Below are 22,179 nucleotides of genomic sequence, written 5' to 3' on the forward strand. Positions count from 1 at the left end.
GCACAGCGAGTGAGCACTGGGGAGGTCAAGGAGGCCTTTGTATCCTCAACTTCCCCCGTGGCCAATGATTCCCTGGATAATAGCCGCAGTGTGGTCATTTGGAAAGTTCCACAGTTGGCATTTCCTTTCGCTTTGGGTTGGTTTGTCAAGCATAAAATTAAAACATTAAAAAGCTGATACCCTCTTCAGGAAGGGGGAAAAAAATCTATTTTAATAACACTGCATTTTTAAATGCATCATTAGAATATTTTGTTGCCGCTTCAGCTTTTAAAAAATCGTAGGGTGGTGTGGTGGTGATCCATATCTCTGCTGAGCTGTTTTCCTGGGCTCCATCTGCTGCTCCCTTTTGCTATATGTGACATGACCTTCAGACGCTAGGATGAGGGTCTCAGTAGTAAAGGTGAAATAGTTTGACTAAGGAATCCATAAGCCTGCTAAAACTTGGGACTTGGATTTATGGCATTGTATTGCCTGGTTGTATTGTGCTCTGCTGAACAGGATAGGATATGATGGTATCCTTGCTGTAGTGCTATAACTTGGCCCGATTCCTGTGTACTGAGGAGCACCAGCCATTGGCAGTGCTATAGTTTCACTAAAGAGAAACTACTGCACTGTTCCAGGTGCAGATAGGTAGCCGTGTTGGTCTGCCATAGTCAAAACAAAAAAATTCCTTCCAGTAGCACCTTAAAGACCAACTAAGTTAGTTCTTGGTATGAGCTTTCGTGTGCATGCACACTTCTTCACTACTGCACTGTGTAGTTGTGGCAAGCCACAGGCTGTCTGCAGGTGAAGAAGGGAAAGGGTGCACAAGAAGAAGGGAAAGGGTGCACAAGAATGGCGAAGACACTTGAACCACATCCTAAATACTGTCATAGTAACCTCATTATCCTAATGATGTTTTCCTGGTGTGCAGTCACAGGTTTTAGAGCGGGGGGGTTTTCTTCATAAAAAATGATTGAAGCCTTTTCATAATGCAATACAATAAAAAGCAAACTAATCTAGATCAAAACAAAAAAGAAAGAAAGAGAAAGTGCAAAGTTCCTCTCTCAAAGGTAGAGCTGAACTGGGATTTCCATTTTCCCAAAAATGAAAATCCGTACAAAGTTGTTGAGCTTTTCCCATACATTTTGCCGATTCAACAAAAATCTGCCCAGATGCCATTTTGCAGCCCATTTCTATGATCTGTGTCTGGGTATGAGGATTAGATATGTGAACTGCTCTTTGTGTGTACACCATGTGCAATCCAATCTATATCCATATTTTGCATATACAGTTTACACACTCCTTTTTTGTGGTGCATGGACCACTCATGTAGAAGCATGCTCATTTATGGCATATCCCATATATGACATACTGATATTTTTTTTGGCTAAGCACCAAGCTTGATGTCAGCATCTGGTTATAAAAAGGTGCAATTTTTGAAAAAACAATTTTTTCCCCTGTAAAAAGATAAGTTTCTAATCTATGGTACACATGTTGTTGTTGTTGTTTAGTTGTGTCCGACTCTTTGTGACCCCATGGACACTCCTGTCTTTCACTGCCTCCCACAGTTTGGTCAAACTCATGCTGGTAGCTTCGAGAACACTGTCCAACCACCTCATCCTCTGTCATCCCCTTCTCCTTGTGCCCTCCATCTTTCCCAACATCAGGGTCTTTTCCAGAGAGTCTTCTCTTCTCATGAGGTGGCCAAAGTATTGGAGCCTCAGCTTCAGGATCTGTCCTTCCAGTGAGCACTCAGGGCTGATTTCCTTAAGAATGGATAGGTTTGATCTTATTGCAGTCCATGGGACTCTCAAGAGTCTCTTCCAGCACCATAATTCAAAAGCATCAATTCTTCGGCGATCAGCCTTCTTTATGGTCCTGAACACAATTCATTAACACCATTCCTTGTCCTTTAGTCAGTTTATGGTCCTTCCCTTTTCACAGTGGATCTGTACTTCTGGTGTGTTTGAACAACGCAAATGGAGCCACCGCAACACATACACATCAAATGTATTTTTTTATTTTATTTTCTGGAGCTACAACTTGTTTGTGAATGATTGTGCCATGTATTCAATGAAGGCTTGAAAGAAAACAGCTCGACCTTTACAAATGTATCTGTAATGAATGAATGGTGAAATCAGCTGAGTCAGTAATCATCGGCTGACTGTACAAAATACACATCGCTAGGAATTCAATAAATGGATCTTGTTTAAGAAATCATTTCATATTATAAATGCTGCTCTGCATGCAGGGTATTGAATTCAGTCAAGATGAAGTCTGCAGCTAAATTATTCATTCGTTCATGGTTCGTGTAGATTTCTATTTTCTAGACACTTATATTAGGAGAAAGTGTATGCACTGTTGCTGTAATTAAAAAAAAAAATTTGATGCCTTCAGCACCGGACAACATGATGTTATGAGACTTTTTTAAAAAAAAATCTAGGTCACAATTCAGCTGTGAGGTGTGCAGTAGCCAAGCCTGCACCTGCACAGCTCTTGCGAAATATCAGCAATCACACCAATAGGTGTTTGATGGTAAGGAGGGGGCAAGCACATCTCTCAAGGCCCACTGAAACCCTCATGACCAACAGCCAAGCCTGATACTTTATGTTAGGTATGGAATGTATGTGCAGCAGGTGTGTAGACAGATGGTTTCTAAAGGGTCACCTGGCCTGTGGCTTCCAAAGCGTTAACTAGCTGCGTTTGCCCATCTGAGTCTAAAACGACACTGCCAGTGGCATTTTTCAGCCCAAGAGTGTGGATCTATTTAAGAAATTGTCTTCTAGTAATCCAGCCCCTTAGAGGCATTTTAGGTGATTACAGTCATCCCTTCTGTAATTTATATAATTATAGAAAATGTGATTCTTCTCAGTCATCGGTTTCATTTGTCTTACGCTGCCCAGACAGGAACAGAATAGAAATCAGAGATTTCATTTGTGCCACTGGTTATTATGTAGCTCTATCCAAATTTCCCTTAAGGTTTAACTAGACACATCAATCTCTCAAATTTACATCTCCTCGGAAGGGACGCTGCACTCTCAATTCCTTGCTTCTCATCTTAAAAACATTTCCGCAAGCCTCACATTCCAGATGGCTGAGGTATCTGCACATGGTTTTGTGCAGTTAAGCTACAGTGAAGTTCATCACATAGTAGCAGCTCAAGTGGCCATCCATTTATTGTTTAAATTCCCCGACCGGTCATCAGTTTTCCTGACAGGGTTAGGGACCAAGATTTCAATCGCATATAGTGGCCTGGGGTTTGTCCACTCAACACCCCTCTAGGCAGGACCGGCCCAAGACATTTTGGCACCTGAGGCGAAGCACAAAATGGTGCCTCTCTCTCCAGCAGGGAATAAGTGGAGAGTGAAAATCAACACCAGGAACAAAGGGGGAATAAAGTTCTACATTGGGGTCCCCTACCCCTATGGATCCTGCCGCCTGAGGCGGTCACCTCACCTTCCCTTTCAGTGTATTGTTACTGGGTCCATTTAGAACTTTTATTTGGTGGTTACAATTGTCCATCTCAATATAGGGCAGCCTTTCTCAACTGTGGGTCCCCAGATGTTATTGGACTACAACTCCCATCACCCCTCGCTAGCAAGGCCAGAGCTCAGGGATGATGGGAGTTGTAGTCCAACAACATCCGGAGACCCACAGGTTGAGAACCGCTGATATAGGGCATAGCCTTTCCAGAGGATTTACAATCACAACAGTTCCTGTGTCTTTATTAAACTATATTCTTACACACACACACACACACACACACACACACACATTTCAATTGATGTTTGCATACCAAAATAGACCCTGTTCTGTTGAAGATGTAGAGGTTCCTCATCTAATTATAGGCTCCTCATCTTTGCCTCCTATTATTTCTTCCTGTATCATTAATCTGCTCACATATCAGTCTCTTAACATGCATCTAGGCAAGCAAGAAGCATTGTCAGAGTTCAAGGAAACACATGAGCCAGGCAAAACACTCATGGAGGATGCCAAAAGGTGATGGTGTAGGGCATGGCCAGGAGAGAATAGGTGGGCTGGAGAGGGATGTGGCCTGGAGAGAGTCCCAAGGGCCAGGTTGTGGGCCCTGGAGGGCCACATTGAGACCCAAAGCTAGAGGTAACCCATCCCTGCTCTATTTTGTGGCATCACCCCCATTTGATTTCTTTTGAGGGCATTGTTGCCCATTAAACAAACAAACTTCCTGTTGCATCTTTCTAGATGTTCTGATGGCACAACTTGGTCTCACCTACTCTGATTGTGCAGGGGTGTCATGTTGCCCTTTTGGTCTGGCTACATTTTCTCTCATTTTATACCTGATTTTCACTGTGTCCACATTATCGGGTATATGGTAATATATATATATTTTTATAAATATTTATTGGAGTTTTTAATAAAAGAAATACAGAAATAATAAACAACATTACTTTGTTTTTACAAAATTTCATAACATCTTTAGACTTCCTCACATCCCCCGCTCCCACTTACATCATTAATGAGTTTTTGTCAAGCAAATTATCATCTTATTTTCAATTTTATAACCACTTATTTAAATATAATATAATAGTTCTCCTACAAATTTTGTTTCTCTTAATCTCTCTCATCGCCAATTTCTAATCCAATTTAATGATGGCCAATTATTTATAACCAAGCATCCTTCTTAATATTCCACTAAATCACAATGTTTCTGTAGATAAATCTTGAATTTCTTCCAATCTTCTTCGATCCTTTCTTCTCCCAGGTCTCGGATTCTGCCAGTCATCTCCGCCAGTTGCATATAGTCCATCAGTTGCATCTGCCATTCTTCCAGTGTGGGTAGATCTTGAGTTTTCCAGTTCTTAGCGAGTAGTATCCTTGCTGCTGTTGTTGCATACATAAAGAATGTTCTATCCTTCTTTGACACCTTCTGGTCGACAATACCCAGAAGGAAGGCCTCTGGTTTCTTAGTGAAGGTATACTTAAATACCTTTTTCAACTCATTGTATATCATTTCCCAGAAGACCTTCACTCTAGGGCAGGTCCACCAGAGGTGAAAGAATGTTCCTTCATTTTCTTTACATTTCCAACATTTGTTATCAGACAAATGGTATATTTTGGCAAGTTTAACTGGGGTCATGTACCATCTGTATATCATTTTCATTACATTTTCCTTCAAAGCATTACATGCAGTAAAGTTCAGCCCAGTGGTCCACAACCTTTCCCAGTCTTCAAACATAATGTTATGCCCAATATCCTGTGCCCATTTTATCATAGCCGACTTAACCATTTCGTCTTGTGTATTCCATTTCAGCAGCAAGTTATACATTCTTGAAAGTACCTTAGTCTTAGGTTCTAACAATTCTGTTTCCAACTTCGATTTCTCCACCTGGAACCCTAGCTTTTTATCACTTTTAAAAATTTCTTTAATCTGAGCGTAGTGTAACCAGTCTCGCACTTTATCCTCGGGTATATGGTAATATAGAGGGTGAGCAAACTAAAATCCAGCCGTTGTTCCGTTGTTGTTTCGGGCATTCTTACTTAGTTTTGCTAATGCATTGGCAAAGGTGAGACCAGCATGCAACTGAAGTTGATCTGACAGTTTTGTATGTTTTATGCCTGCAAATGTCCTGTCGCTTATAGGCTCTTCTTTTCGTGTTTCCACAGTTACAACACTCAGCTAGTGAATAAAGGCTTCTGCAGTTTCCCCCTTGATCCTGGCACCTCTTGCTAAGTGTTGCTCTTTCATATATGACCTTTCGTCTCCTGACAAAAGGTTTCTCAAAAAGCTCCTTTCACTTCTATGTAAATCGTTTTGGGTTTCTGCAGTGAGAGGTAGGCTGTATAGGTAACAATACCATCTGCAAGGTCCCCTGGGGGGGGGGAATGAGAGCATTGAGTTGGTGGTCTGTTCTCAGCACCAACCTGGAAACAATCCCACCCACCCACCCCCTCTCTCATCTCCTAATCCTGCTGGGCCAACTACTTGTTTTCAGAAAATCATGGTAGATGTTGGGTTGTGCCATCCCTGATCTTGGGCCATGCTGGCTGTGGTTCATGGCATTTGGCATCCAACAAAATCTGGAGGATACCACATTGGTTATCTATCCTTGGATATATCCAGCACCCCAGCACTGAAGGGGGGGTGAATGGGAACACTGCATGCAACTTTGCACAGAACAATCTGTGCGGAATAATCTGTGCAAAGTTTAAAAAGCAGCCTTTTCAGTCACCCCAGTGCAGCACTAAAGTGGGCAGTACAGGGAATAATTGTTGTATCTCTCTGTGTACCTCAGGCTTCAGGGAATCTGCTCCCCCTTCCTCACAGCCGGCTTCCAGTAATGGAAAGACAAGAAGCTCTTACCAATGTATTTTATTCTATATTCACACAGAGAGACACAGGATGCCGTCTCAAGGATAATGGCGTTGCTCTGAGAAATCCCCTCCCCACTTTCTCTCTTAGTCGTCAGCAGCTCCACCCCCTTTACGGGGGTGCTCAAGGCCCTTTGTCTATTTGCTTTCTGTTCTACCACTTTCACTGCCCTCCGGGTCCTAGGAGAAGGGGGACGGTCTAGAATGCCTTCTAATGATAACATGTCAGCCAGCTGCTCCAACTCTGCTGCTCCCCCACACACCCTCTTCTTCCATCATCTCCCAGCTTTGTCCCTCTTCTGTCTCAGATCCATGGCTTTCTGCAAACCACTGTTGTAAATCTATACCATCCTCCTCTTCTCAGGAAGGTTCGGGAGGAGGGGGGTCGGTCTCCACCCTTCCTCCTCAGTCCAGTCCCTGATAACATGTGTTCTGTGAGAACATTATGTTTCAGTGGGTGCACGTTTACCCAGCCATGAACTTAGCAACTTTTGTGGTGGATAACTGAATACATAAAAACACACTTTAGTAAGCTGAAGCCAGTTTTTATTCCTTTGTTTAAACACCTAATCTTTGTATTCTAGCCTTCTTCCTTCATTGTGCATCAGACTCAGTTCATAATATACAGTACTTCTGGGGTTTAACTGAAACTGCTTTTCCTCCCCATCTGTACCCAGATACGATGTTTGCACACAGTGAAGTGGTCAGTGGCCTGCCACACCACAAAATACATATGCATTGATGGTGCACTAAAGGAGTAAATCCCTACTTTGAGTGTACAATGGAATGTCGAGTTGCAGACGTAATCCATCCCGGAGGCACGTCCGCAACTCGAAGCGTTCTTATTCAGAAGTGCCGTGTCTGCACACACGCGAGGCGCGAGTTAGCACTTCTGCGCATGCACGAGTGGTGAATCCCAGAAGTAACCTGTTCCAGTACTTCCGGGTTGCTTCGGGACGAAAGACGAAAACATGCAACCTGAAGCGGATGCAACATGAGGTATGACTGTATTGGCTATTTGTGAGTTGATTTATTCATAGAACTATCTGCCATGTGTACATTGAAGCCATGCCCCAGGTGGAAGGAAGGGGCAATTTGCATGGCTGAAAGGGAGCCCCTTCTAAAACTTCTCATGTTTGGTCCTCAGAAACAAACAAACAAAACCATGGAGGGCAAAATGGTTAATCCACTGAAGTCAATTTATTGAAGCTGAACCTGGCCCCAGGAAATTAGGGGTGCAGTTCATCCTGTAGAATCAGTTTAAGTTTTGAAAGTGCCTTTGATAGAGATCAGGCTTGCACTTTAGGTGTATTGTTAAAAATTGTTGTCTTTCGGTGGGAAAAAAATAAGAGAAAACAAATGTTGCAGAGGCCATCCAGAATTGGATTGCTTTTCCTACTGACGTGCTCATTCCTGTTTACATCAAAGAAAGAAAAATCTAGTGCAATCGAAAAGTTCAGTTGCTGCAGCATCCTGCAAAAAAATAAGCTGGTTTATGCTTAAAGCCTTTCACTGGCCGTAATCCTTTAAATCCCTTGCATGCCATAGCAAATTGAAATTCAGCTGGGGCTGTCCGGACTTGTAAAGACAAACCATCCTTCATCAAAGAGGCATCCATATTGATAAATTGCTCCCTTCATAGTCATGACACTATCTCTAAAAGTGATTTGTGTACATTAGCAGAGCAGTAAAAAGATGAAACGAAAAGCCCTTAAGAGTAAACTTAGATGCAGAATGAAAATGATGACTTGTAGCAGTCAAGTGGCTCTTTATGGAATCAGATTTGGAAGGGAGAAAAAAAGAAAGACCATTCATTACGGCATGTATAAAACAGAACAATATACAGGGCAAAATGGACTCAGCCCTTAAGACCCAGCATGGGACTCCTTCTTGCGCTGTTCAAGATTATCATGGAGACAAAATTCATGAGGGCTAAACAAATGGAATAGATTCCTCAGGAGTCTGCTTGGAAGTAATTTGATCACAAGTGCACTTATTCCCTCTTGTTTGATGCAAAGGGAGCATAATCTTTGGAAACGAAAGTACTATAGGATTTCCACAGCAGTGCTGCCATTAGATACAATTTAGATTGGTGCTGATGTGCCTGATTCCCAGTTTGGACTCCCTCGTGTGTTTTTCACATAGCATGGCTCCATCACGTGCTCTTATGCTGCTATGTTTGCTGTTTCTCAGGTCAGACGTGACGGTGGGCAGAATTCAATGAGGTGAAGCCACTTCTTTTAGCGCAAAGGGCAGGCTCCACCTTCCATGCTGCTCCACAGAGTCTCTCAGACTTCAGGAACTGGCTTTTGGGAAGGAGGAGATGGGAAACCCCATTACACACGGAACTCTATTTACAATTCTTTGGATTCCCATCCTCTAGGTTCATTCAGCAAGTTTACGGGTCATTCCCTCATTCGAGGGAACTGTGGTTCACATAGAGGAGTAAGGATTTTCACACACATTTTTAGCATTCTCACCAAATAGTCATTCTAGGCTAAGTCATGACAGTTAAGCAGGTGGAATATATGTTTGTTGTTTAGATTTATCCTCAGAGAGCCAAAACTAGGGATCAGGGGAAACTTGGACTACCTAATTCACACTTTCTGAAACAGTATCTGAAACGAAGCACAGCTATCATTTCATAGTCACACTTCCCCTGAATTTTGTAATTCAGTTTTCCAAGCAAATAATGTGTGTAAAAAATACATTAGGGGAATGGGGACATAAAAGTGTGTTTATTAATGAAAAATAACATAAAGATGAGTTATATTAAGGAAATTACAGTAGTTTGCAAAATTGTGTCCATTAGGCAAAATTGCATACATAAATTTATACACCGTTTGTGTGATAATCTATGGACAGAGACGACAAAAGGAGGGAAATGAATGGGTTCAAAACAGTGGGGAGAACAGAGGAATGAGAGAGGCAGTTCTTACTTCCTTATCAGCAACCATTTGTGGTAGGTTATGCTGGGAGAATGGGACGCGGGTGGCGCTGTGGGTTAAACCACAGAGCCTAGGACTTGCCGATCAGAAGGTCGGCGGTTCGAATCCCCACAATGGGGTGAGCTCCCATTGCTTGGTCCCTGCTCCTGCCAACCTAGCAGTTCGAAAACACGTCAAAGTGCAAGTAGATAAATAGGTACCGCTCCAGTGGGAAGGTAAACGGTGTTTTCGTGTGCTGCTCTGGTTCACCAGAAGCGGCTTAGCCATGCTGGCCACATCCCAGAAGCTGTACGCCGACTCCCTTGGCCAGTAAAGCGAGATGAGTGCCGCAACCCCAGAGTCGGCCACAACTGGACCTAATGGTCAGGGGTCCCTTTACCTTTTATGCGGGAGAAAAGTTGCACAGGGCCACCTAATTAGCTTCAGGGTTGAGTGTGCACTGTCGGAGTAGACCCTTATCTGTTTTGTCTCCCAGCCCCTGCAATTACCCAAGTGCATGGGCTGCCAAGCACAGAGTTTGGCCGCTGGCACTATAGCACGAGCACTGAATACCAACCATTTGAACTGGCAATTCAAAAGCGAAACCTTGCACATGGCAACCAACCTGCCAACAGGAGTCAATAAGGGACCCCCCCTCCCCAGTTAAGAGGCCATACACTGAAATTTTTGGTGTGAATGGGTTTTCAAACCTAAGTCTTTTCTAGTTCTAAAAATGACGTGCTATCTAGTGCACCTGTCGGAAGCCGGAGCCAGTAGTAGGTCAGCGATAAAAAAAACCACTGGTGTCAGTGAAGCTAACTCTTTATTCAAAGAAGCAGTGCAGGCCAAGTGATCACAGCAACTCTTCCCAGCAGGTCTTGCCCCAATGAGGCAGTTGCGAGGACTTGAAGTCCCCACCTAAGTGTGCCATATGCCAGACTTGTCACATAAGTTTTTTCTCTCATTTCTTCGGGGGTGGGAGTCATCTATATTGTTAAGAGGTCTGCTGCACTTGTCAACCAGAATCACACAGAATAGTGGGTACCTCTAATTGTTTACAAAAATCTCCCATCCAACCCTTTGGCTCAGCCCTAGCATTCAATGGTTTATCCGAATCTTTTTCAACTGTCTTCCAACATAGGCTGATTACATGAAACATTCCTTTTTTAAATCAGCTGGCAAATGTATTTGCAGTTCCTTTGAGGTATGTCCTGTAAGCAAGTCCTGTGGTTATTTGAACAATACAGCTATCTGCACAGATTTAGCCTGTACTGTTAAATTCTGTGAGAAATGTTGGGGGGGGGGGACTTTTCTAAATTAAAGTGATTGACACCATCTTCATTCCAAGTTGATGTGCCTCAACTGTTTCCTCTTAATTCAATTTTCCACACATGAATTCTGACTTCCTTTTGTGGGTGTTGTTTAGGTGAATTCCGAAGCCTTTTGTGTATTTGGTTAATTGCTAAATGGTTTTAGCAAAAATCCCCACCACCACCACCCCATGCAAATTCCTCTGTGCACATGAGTCTATGCAGACTGAGTTTTCCAGCTCAAGACCTGCAAACTCGCATCTAGTTTCCTGCGTGTTAAGTGTACATTGGGCTGATGTCAAACGATTTATTGCAATCAGATGCATGACCATAGCCAGTAGGTGCAGTCCAAAGCACTAAATGTCTGCAATATATGTATGAAATTCTATGCAAGGAGGGTGGCTGCATTCACTTCAGTGTTAGGGAATGTCATACAAAGGGCTGTTCCCAACATCTGTGTGAGAGAAGTTCCACTGTCTCAGAAGACGGCAAGCAATCGCATGGGTGAATGTTCCATATCTGAAACAAAACAAACCCACACACAAGGTCTACCTGGCACATTGGGTGGGAAAGAGTTAGCTAGTAAATGAGATTGTAAACTGTCCAGAAGGACCTGCCTTATTGTGCTTCTTTTACTTGGTAAACTGAAAAACAGGTTAATGTTGTTGCATAAATAATAAAGCACTGGGTACATTCTTTAAAAAAAAAAAAGAACACACACACACTGGTACCTCGGTTTACGAACTTAATCTGTTCCAGAAGTCCGTTCTTCAACTGAAACCATTCTTAAACCAAGGCCCGCTTTCCCTAATGAGGCCTCCCACCGACAGTGGCCTTCCACCATTCGGATTCCGTCCTTAGACCGAGGTAAAGTTCTCAAACCAAGACACTACTTCCAGTTTTGTGGAGTTCGTAAACCGAATCATTTGTAATCAGGACTATTCTTAAACCAAGGTACCTCTCTCTCTCTCTCTCTCTCTCTCTCTCTCTCTCTGTGTGTGTGTGTGTGTGTGTGTGTATTGGCACACCTTCCAGATTTTGAAAAGTTTCCATCTGACAGCCATACGGCCCTCCTTTCTGCAGAACATATTTCCTAATACGTTGAAGCAGCGAACAGTTTGCATAATCTCTTTGCTTTTCCCTGACTGCAAGTAATGAAATGCTGCTCTTTCTGAAATAATTTCCTGACTATTTGCTAAGATTCATCTCCGACATTTCATTAAATATGATCATTTAACTGTACAAGTACAAATGTATTTTTAATTTCGCTTACTGCAGATATTACAGATGTGGTGGTGGGGGAATGAATTTGTATTGCTCTAGGACAAATATATCATTCACGTGTGCACACCACTGCCTGCACCCACCCACCCACCCACACGCACAAATATTAAAAATTACTGAAACTTCCACCAAGATTTATACTTAACATTTCCATTTTCAGTGTTGCCAGTGAAACATATTGTATGTCACTCAACCATACATGATGCTATGAGGAATGAGTGGGTGATTACAGTGGGAGGGCTTTATCAGCATCTCCAGCTTTCAGCCTTAAATATCATGCCAAGCTGTAATTTGTGGCTTTAAGACGTAAGGTGAATTGGACAGGGATTTGAGGGGCATGTTTATAAATTATCAAACAGGCCTTTAGCCCAAGGATTTGCCACCATAATAGGTGAAAGCAGATACTGTCATTAAAATGTATTTGGAATTAGCAAACCACAAGCTGCATTTACTCCACCAGCGAATGTTGTGTCAGGCTAACGTACACCAGAGTGAGCCAAAATCTCCACAGCAGAGGAATAACAAGTCTCAGGGTGGAAGATACCCCCCACCCCATACTTAATGCAATATTTCTGTGGCCGTCAATAACACGTTCCAATTTTCCACAAGGATTTCATTTCCACCTCAGACAGGCACTGAAAAATGCATGCATTCCAACAACAGACTTCATGTGATATTAACCGACCAGCACCTCTGACAGTTACGGAAAGAGACCGACACCTCTGCCCGCAGTGTGTTAAATAGTACATTTAGGAAAACTTTCCTGAGGTCACACTGCTAAGAAAATCTCCTGAGCATTAGTGTATGTGCACTGAGGTGTCATGGTATCTGTCCTGCAGGGTCCCTTACTGACAAGAAAAAGAGCCATATTCCATATGTATTTCCCCTGTATGTTTCTTTAATCCTTTATTAAAAAACAAAAAAATAGCAAGTTTCCTTCTTAGACCAATACGTACAACCATTGGGAGACTTCCTTTCCAGACTACATGTCCCTTGTGGGTAGTCATTTGTATGCAGTAGCTCCTCATACAGACCAGGACATTTTCCCCAGGCAGTGACAGACATATGGGCTCTACTGAGGGATGTGTACAAGTGGGAGAGCTGCTATAAAGCCACAGAGAAAAGGCTTCCATGTTAATATATGAAGCTATGAGCAACATGGGTCCAAGATACCTTAAGGACCTCCAGATATCCCAGCCCAATCAAGGAAAACATTTGGTAGAGGGCTGTTAGTTGCCCCCCATGTTACAGAAACCCAACTGGCCTCAACTAGAAACCAAGCTGGGCTTTTTTTCAGCCGGAACTCTCCGGAACTCAGTTCTGGCACATCTCAGGTGGGCAGCATTGACATTATAAGCGAATAGGGAAGGCGTTCGTGGTAAAAAATAGCACTGAAACCGAGCATTTAGTGTCAGTGGTCCCATGTTTCGGAATATTCTTCCAGCAGAGATTTGGCAGGCATCTGCTTATAAACTTTGTTATGCTGACCAGGCCCATGCAGTTGTTTACGACTTTCTTGAACAGCCAGTCATTTTGACGATTGTTTTGTGCTGCTTCAAATGATTCCCCCCCCCCCCCAGCAATTTATATTGCTGCACCCTACCCTGATATTTTACGAGAGGATAGTTCATAAATGATTCTGTAAATAAAATCGGTTCTGCTTCAGTGAACCGTTAGCAGGGGGCGGGGACTCACCTGTGGTTGACAACTAGCGTGACGTGACTTTCACCTGGCAGCAACTGTGCAGATTTGGGGGTCCATGAATATAAATCGTACCACAAGGACTGGCAGGAAGAAAAATCCAATAAAGTTTAATCTGCAGATCAGTCAGCCATTTTACAGCAGGACCAAAACCAGTCCAAGACATTTTGTTGCCTGAGGCGAAGGACAGGATGCTCCTCCCACCCCACCCTGGCTCCATGTACAGACTGGAAATCTAATCTTACATCAACACTGCCAAGGGAACAGCATCTCTCACTGCATCTGAGGGTAGTAAGCTAGCTGAGGAGTCACAAGACAGTCTGCTTTAGCCTTCACATCATGGCTGCCCTCACCCCATCCCACAACACAAGGGTAGGGCCAACCCTGCTCAGTCTTCCTTCCTACTCCCACAGCCCCATGTGAACTTATGGCGTGTCCACAAACCACCAACTTTTAAGAAGAAGAAAACTGACAAGTGGGGAATCATAGCTCAGTGGTTGTGCATGTACATTGCAGGCTAAAGTTTCCAGGTTCCATCCCTGGCATTTCCACGCAAGGGCTGGAAAAGATAGCCATTTTCGTTTTAAACCTTCATTAATACACATACATTTTTCATTTCTGTGTGAACTGAAACTATGAGAGTTAACAAGCGGTACCTTCTGCTAGCCTCACTTCAGGCTTCCTGTTCCAGCCCTTCAGGTCTAGATGTACGGCAGCCCACAAAGACACTGGATCACAGTGTCTGAATGTAAGGTTAGCATAGTTAACAACAGATATCTCCTGCCTAATGCAATGCGACTTCTCTTTTTTTAAAAAATGCTGCTTTTCTAAGCACCTCCAGCACAATATGCTATGTCGTCCTGTTAGATGTATTTTCTCCCTTTCGTTACTCTTCTGTGCTTTCAAACATCAGAAATACCCTATGTGTAGTATTTGTACATTACATGCGCTTGCTTGATTGCAATTTGTTATAAAGCACCCAACAGTTTTATACCCCACTGCTATAAGTGATTTGAAATGTTTTTGTTCGCTGTGTTCTTTTAAAATATAGGCTGTTTTCAAAAGTTATTTCCTTCCTTTCGACAGAGCTGGTGGAAGAATTGGCTTGATATTTTGACCAAGCAAATTACACCAGCTAGTAGGTGCTTTAATTTGTGTGCCCCAGGCTTAAACAATGCCACTTCCAGTTAGAGACCCAAGTGTTGCTGCTCTGCTGTGCCTGTAGTTAGAGATCCAGAATCATGTGAGCGTAAATGTGTGCTTGCATGAACTGAATGAGAGTGTGCGCATGCATGTGCATTTTTTAATCTCTCCAAGTGATGTAGCAGAGGTGAAGCTCCCATTAGAAGATACCATGCATTTGGTACATGTGAGAGAGCCAAACGAAGGATGTCCCTGGTGATCAAAAGTTGAGGTGTATAATTCCCGCTAATTCCAACTGATCTTGAATGCAGTATGTCAAAAGCTTTAGAAAGAATAAGAGGACAACACTAGATGAGTGTGACACAACATACAGCCAGCTACAAAAGACTAGCTAAACAAGCTAACTCTGGATTGTTTATTTACTGGAACATAGCATGCACAAAAAAGGACAGCTCTTTTAAAGCAGTGTACTTCATTTTCCTGCTCTACAAATTTATAGGCATACATTCATGAACAAATAGCGATCAAATGAGTTTTATTAGTTTGAGGTCCTGTAGCCCTAAGGGAAGCACAATTAAGAGTCCTCCCCCCCCCCCAAAAAAAGATCAGACATCTAGCATGCTGAGCTCAGTCACCGTGTACTCATTATGCAGATACCACTAACGAAGTGTTGCATCCACAGAGAATGTCCAGGACAATGTTTGGGACACTGAGAGAATGCACTGTGCATTCTTGTGTATGTGTCCAAAATCTGGAACCTGGTACAAAATTTGATTTCCTGAAAACAGAGTTCTCACCTGCCTGATTTTCATCCAGGCAATATGAGAATCGAAGACTTACTGTCAGTTGTTCAGAGAATCGAAGACTTACTGTCAAGAGTTGGCCTGGTGGGGAAACAGATTGGCTACAACAATGTTTACTTCACTCTTCCCAAGCTATCACTTGATTCATCCCTGATGGGGTTCATGCTCAACTCCACTTGGAAGCCTGGGGGACGGGAGGGAAAGAGCTGTGAGTGGCAAAGAAGGGAGAATATTAGCTAGAATGGCTTTTCCCAGCGCAGGCCTCCATGCTGTTTGTGTCTCCAAAAGCCCTGTAAGACCAAACCACATGTCCATCCACTCAGCATTGTGTTTGCAACTGTGCCAATAACCAGATCCCTCTAGGGCAGGGATAGGGAGCCTATAGCCCTCCAAGTGTTGTTAGACTACCACTCCGATCACCCCTGAACACTGACCATGTTGGCTGGAGCAGACGGAAGCTTGTGCCGAACAATATCTGAAGGGCCACAAAGCTCCTCATCCCTGCTTTAGAGAAATTACAAGAAGGCAACAAGCTACTCTCTGAGCTGTTTGTGCCCAAGAGTTCATAATTATATATTATAATAGCAGATATAGGCCTCTTGTTGTTTTTGTTGTTTAGTCATTTAGTTGTGTCCGACTCTTCGTGACCCCATGGACCAGAACACGCCAGGCACTCCTGTCTTCCACTGCATCCCGCAGTTTGGTCAAACTCATGCTGGTAGCTTCGAGAACACTGTCCAACCATCTCATCCTCTGTTGTCCCCTTCTCCTTGTGCCCTCAATCTTTCCCAACATCAGGGTCTTTTCTCTTCCCATGAGGTGGCCAAAGTATTAGAGCCTAAGCTTCAGGATCTGTCCTTCCAGTGAGCACTCAGGGCTGATTTCCTTAAGAATGGATAGGTTTGATCTTCTTGCAGTCCATGGGACCCCCCAGAGTCTCCTCCAGCACCATAATTCAAAAGCATCAATTATTCAGCGATCAGCCTTCTTTCTGGTCAAGCTCTCACTTCCATACATCACTATTGGGAAAACCATAGCTTTAACTATACAGACCTTTGTCAGCAAGGTGATGTCTCTGCTTTTTAAGATGCTGTCTAGGTTTGTCATTGCTTTTCTCCCAAGAAGCAGGAGTCTTTTAATTTCATGGCTGCTGTCACCATTTGCAGTGATCATGGAACCCAAGAAAGTAAAATCTCTCACTGCTTCCATTTCTTCCACTTCTATTTGCCAGGAGGTGATGAGACCAGTGGCCCAGATCTTAGTTTTTTTGATGTTGAGCTTCAGACCATATTTTGCACTCTCCTCTTTCACCCTCATTAAAAGGTTCTTTAATTCCTTCTCACTTTCTGCCATCAAGGTTGTGTCATCTGCATATCTAAGGTTGTTGATGTTTCTTCCGGCAACCTTAATTCCGGCTTGAGATTCATCCAGTCCAGCCTTTCGCATGATGAATTCTGCATATAAGTTAAATAAGCAGGGAGACAATATACAGCCTTGCCGTACTCCTTTCCCAATTTTGAACCAATCGGTTGTTCCATATCCAGTTCTAACTGTAGCTTCTTGTCCCTGTAGCTTGTGAATTTGTCTAATCGTTTTTAAACATTGTCTAGCCCCAAATTTCCTCAGCCTGATGCCCTCCAGCTATTTTGGACTACAACTCCCATCAGCCACAACCCAGTATGGCCAATGACAAGGAAAATGGGAGCTGGAGTCACAAACATCTGGAGTTCCTCAGGTTGGGGGAGAATGATCCAAGCTAAGTTTTTTTTTTTTATTTCTAGATATTGTCATTGCCCCTATTCAACCAAAACAAAAACCTCCAGTCCAGAAACCCTCCCAGCTGATTGATACCATAATGTTGCTTGCACTTCAGAATATGACTCTGAAACCTTGACCTTGTGGGAAGCAACAGATCTCACAGCAACAGTCACATCTTCTTGACAATCATGAAAGCAGAACAAATGCCTTGAATAATCTGCTGCATTCAGTGTTTGATTCTGATTTGGGGGGTTCATCTACACAGCTGCAAATAAAATGTTTTAAATGTGTTGTAAAGTGCAATATACAAATGTGACAGCAGATGGCGGCAGTGAGCTATGAAAAATTCAATGTATTTTTCAAAACAAAAAAATAAAATAAGCAAACATATTCACAGCGTTTTTTTATATGTGTGTAGATTCCACCTGGGTTTTGTTTTTTAAAGTGATGTCCATGATAGTCATTACTAAAATGTCATGTGAGGAAGATAAATGGGGGAAGTGACAGCTTGAAAAAGACAGAGATGACTCTGAACCAAAACTTTCTGAGGAGCAGCATTCCAGTTATGGAAGACCACCCCCAAAAAGATTCATCTAGTGGCAACACTGCAGTTACTTAGGCACCAAGCAATAACTTTTTTAAAAAATGCCCAGGCATTTTCATAGAGTTTCTGGTTTAGTTGTGCAAGTTTTAGTCCATTTTCAAAGTATTGTCTGCTATTTCTCTCTTGTTCTGTGTATTTGTTTTAAGCTATAGAAAACTTTTGTGCAGCTGGAATGTAGGCAACTGATCAAACGTTTTAGAGCTGCATCTGTTGCTCCAGCCACTTGTTTCCTCAGGATTCATCTGCCACTGGCATGCATGTTCACACATTACAGAAGGTTTCCTTTGAGAAAATGCAGGCTGCAAATAAAGTTCACCCTCCCCGATGGATTGTTACTTTCAAATCAAATAGCAACTATGGGGAGGGAGAGGGGAGTTTTTTTGTCAGGACCACAACAGGAGAGGAGGGGTTAACATGAAGATGATACCTTGCATTACTATAGGTTTGTTTTGAAAGGGGAAGTGAAACCCATTGTGGAGATGTTCACTTAAATATGTAAAGTTTAAATGGAATAATGTTTCGTTTTGTGATGGAGTTGCCAGCACTTGTATTTGTAGTGCTGCAACCCTCAGCTTTTAGAAAATTCACCAATCACTGAAGTATTCACCCATCACTGAAGCAAACGTTTAAATCAGTCTGAAAGACATTCTCGTAGCCCCACATTCCCTTCATCTGTTGCATACTGGGTAGCTACAAATCTACTTTTACTTTGAAAGCAAAACAAAACAGGCCTTTATCTAACAAAATGCCTCTAGCAAGTAAATAAGCATCTTTTAAAAACTATTAAACTTCCTGTGGCAAGCGCCCTTCAGGTCCTCCGCATCATGGGAACAGGTAAATTGAGATGACAGGTTCATTTCTACGGAACATTTTAGGGTGTATTTATTTTGGCAGAGGTCTCCGCTTGTCATCTTATAGAAAAATCCAAACTTAGCTCTTAGATTTATTTATTTATTTGTCTGTCTTGCTGTTAACTTATAAACACTTGCAAATGCCCAGTAAAAAAATGTTCCTCTATGCTTTTTGCTACGGAAACTCTGCATGTAGGAAAGTTAACACACACACACACATCAAATGAAGCAACACCAGCAGGAGAGGACCTTTTTGGTAGTGGCATCCCAGGCATGGAATAGCCTTCTCAAAGAGGCTCACATCATCTTTGTGGGGCAGGTGAAAAACTTTTTGTTCACGCATATTATACACTCACACACACATGCACACACACACATGCATATATACTCATACACACAATCACTTTCCAGAGGGGTCGCAGTGTTAAGCTGTTGCAGTAAAACCAATGAAGAATCATGTGGCACCTTAAAGATGAACAGTTGTTATTGTGCCATAAACATCTGCGTCGTATATATCCCATCTTTAAGGTGTGCAGTATATCTCATAACGTCTGCCAAAAGGGAGCAGGTGGCGCTATGGTCTAAACCGCTGAGCCCCTTGGGCTTGCCAATCTGAAGGTCAGCGGTTAGAATCACCACGACGGGGTGAGCTCTCGTTGCTCTGTGCCAGCTCCTGCCAACCTAGCAGTTCAAAAGCACATCAGTGCAAGTAGATAAACAAGTACCATTGTGGTGGGAAGGTAAACAGCATTTCTGTGCACTCTGGCTTCTGTCATGGTCCTCTGTGCGCCAGTAGTGGTTTAGTCATGCTGGCCACATGACCCGGAAAGCTGTCTGTGGACAAACGCTGGCTCCCTCAGCCTGAAAAGTGAGATGAGCACCACACCCCATAGTCGCCTTTGAATGAACCACCCAGGGGTCCTTTACCTTACCTTTTTTTACCATAACTTCTGCTATTGTTATTATTTTCATCCAGACCTCAGGAAGGAGCTTCACCCAGAATAGAAGAATGGTGGGCCTAGTATCATGCTTCCAAAATAACAAAAATATTCATACTGGGTCAAAATGTGAGTTGTTGTGGCATTTCTCTCACATTTGGATACCGTTTAAAAAAACCGATTGACGTTGTCTTCTGTTAAAGCTTCCCTAATTAAGGGTACTATATGTTCACCTTTCGGTGGTAGAGGGATGTAAGAAGATAGATTCAGAATGTTGCTGCAAAATTATAAAGCGTTTCACACTGGGTGGGGAAGGGCAGAATTACTGCTAGGCAATAAAGTGTGATAAAAAAGAGAAAAGTCAAGCTGAGAGATGGGGATGGAGAGCCCACAATAATTGCTAGGAAGTAAGTTTTTCTGAGTATTACTCTCAACTTGAGCACATACATAAAGGCAGAGATGACAACCAATAATAATGTTTGTTAAAAAGGCAGGTCTAGGTCATTTCTGTATCTGGGCTCTACAAATTTGATTGACTGTGACAGACAGTGCTGAGTAATTGCTATAATCATTCTAGTAGGCACCGTACCTTGGCCAAGCAAAAGAAAGATGCAGTAAATGGCATCAGAGGATAGCCACCTCTCAACCTGACATCTTTGACAGCAGCGCTTTGATCTTAATGGGAGGGTTAGTCAGAGTTACTGCCATCCCCACAGAAGGAGAGATGAGCAGGAACCCAGAGAGTCCCCTCCTACGTTAACCAAAGATAAGGGCCTCATTAAATTGCACAGGGGTGCTTATTTGCAGGTTGACTTGCTGTGGCCATCAGTTGGTGGAGAGTTGCGATAACAATGAGAAATGCAAAAGCATGTCAGACGGAATCGGCTGCCGTTTCCCTGCTCCTGGAGAGGAGCAACAATTAGGATGGTGTGTCTTCAAAACTTTCATGTCAATAGGGCGACGCATCCAGTTTAAATGAGACACAGTCAAATCTACTTAAAGCAAACCATGGTAGGAACGGTCCTTCCAAACTGCACGCCACTTTTGAGTTACCCAATTGTTCTTGCAAGTAAGCACAATGGGGGGAGAGCCCATTTCACCCTAATTTGCTATTTCCCTTTCATCCATTCAATTTCCTCCTGTGTCTTAACATGCTGCCTTCTGATACCATCAACATTTTTTAAAAATTAAGATCTCCTGTCGTCGCTGGAAAAGGGACAAAAAGTGGCCTTGTAATGTTTCTGTTTCTTCCTCACTATTGAAACACTAATGGAGGTTTTAAGTTTAGCATTGCCTTTATGGAAGTATTGTTTGGTGACTAAAGGATCCTGCAAAATCTAAGCATAGCCCACCTGCAAAAACATAGGTTGGTTCTGAAGCAAAAAGAGGTAAAAGCATGCTGAATACCCTCTATACTGTGTTGAAAATGGCAGGCATGTTAACTCGTTAAACTCAAATTTCTGCCCCAAGACATCTCTCTTTAGTACTCACTCACTTGATGAAGAAAAGAAACATTTTCCTTTCCTTCCTCAATGTTTCATTTCACAAACGTAGGAAGAATTGGCACAGGAATATAAGCCAAAATGCAATTACGTTCCAGGTAAATTGGAAAACATTATTAAATATGCATATAGAAGAGCTAGACTTGCTAAAGAAAAATCAGCATAAAGAAAAATCAGCATGACTTCTCCAAAGCTAAGTCGGGTCTCAACAATCTTTTAGAGTTCTTCAAGCATGTTAATAAACATGTGGATGCAGGTGATATGATTTAAGCTGTGTACCTGAACTTTCAAAGTCATGGGATTAAAGGGCAGGCCATCTTAAGGATCGCTAACTGGTTGTCTGCCCAGTTGCTGTGATCCCACCCCATCGTGACATTACAGTAAAACCAAAAACTAGAAAACACCATTAACATGGGTTAATATTAGGTCACAGCTTTATCGATTTCAGATGTCAGTGAGTTCAGCATGGCATTGGGTTAACTGCATTGGGCTGGCTGCCACCACCAGCAGCCCACCTCCTCCTTTTTTCTCCTCATTTCTCCTCATTTTTATATGCAATTGTGCCTGATATACACTGTTTTGCAACACCATTTCCCCTAATACAACACATTTTTCTACGTCCATTTTCGCTAATGTATGCATTTATATGCACACTTCCCATAGCTGTCAAGTGTCCCTTATTTGAAGGGGCAGTCCCTTATTCCAGCGCCATGTCCCGCTGCTGTCCCTTATTGGTGGATGTCCCTTAAATGATGTCCCTTAAATTTCAAAGGAAGCAGCTCCTCTCCCTCCCGGCCAGGGAGGAGGGAGGCTCCAACTGTGTTGCATGGCTGTGTTGCTCACCCAATAAGAAGTCTAAGAACGACTGGGGGGGTGGAGCTTGCATGCCTTGTGTGTGGCTAGTTAATGCAAGCTGAGAAGGTTTTTGAATGCTGGACGCCATTTTGTTGCACGTGCTGCTGCAAACTTTGCAGTGCAAAGCCAGGCCAGGGAGCCATATTAAGTTGAGGCTGCATAGGCCTTGTGGT

At 42.9% G+C, this 22,179-nt stretch overlaps 1 long non-coding RNA gene across 1 annotated transcript; it reads left to right on the forward strand.

Moving 5' to 3' along the window:
- Positions 1-2,493: 2,493 nt before the first annotated feature.
- LOC309374423 lies at positions 2,494-8,627 on the forward strand. The gene is made up of 4 exons (XR_014170580.1): positions 2,494-2,596; positions 6,255-6,326; positions 7,008-7,329; positions 8,524-8,627. It is a non-coding gene; the product is annotated as an uncharacterized lncRNA (long non-coding RNA).
- Positions 8,628-22,179: the final 13,552 nt, after the last annotated feature.

The sequence above is a fragment of the Podarcis melisellensis genome, assembly GCF_964234715.1.
Source record: "Podarcis melisellensis genome assembly, chromosome: 7".
NCBI lineage: Eukaryota > Metazoa > Chordata > Lepidosauria > Squamata > Lacertidae > Podarcis > Podarcis melisellensis.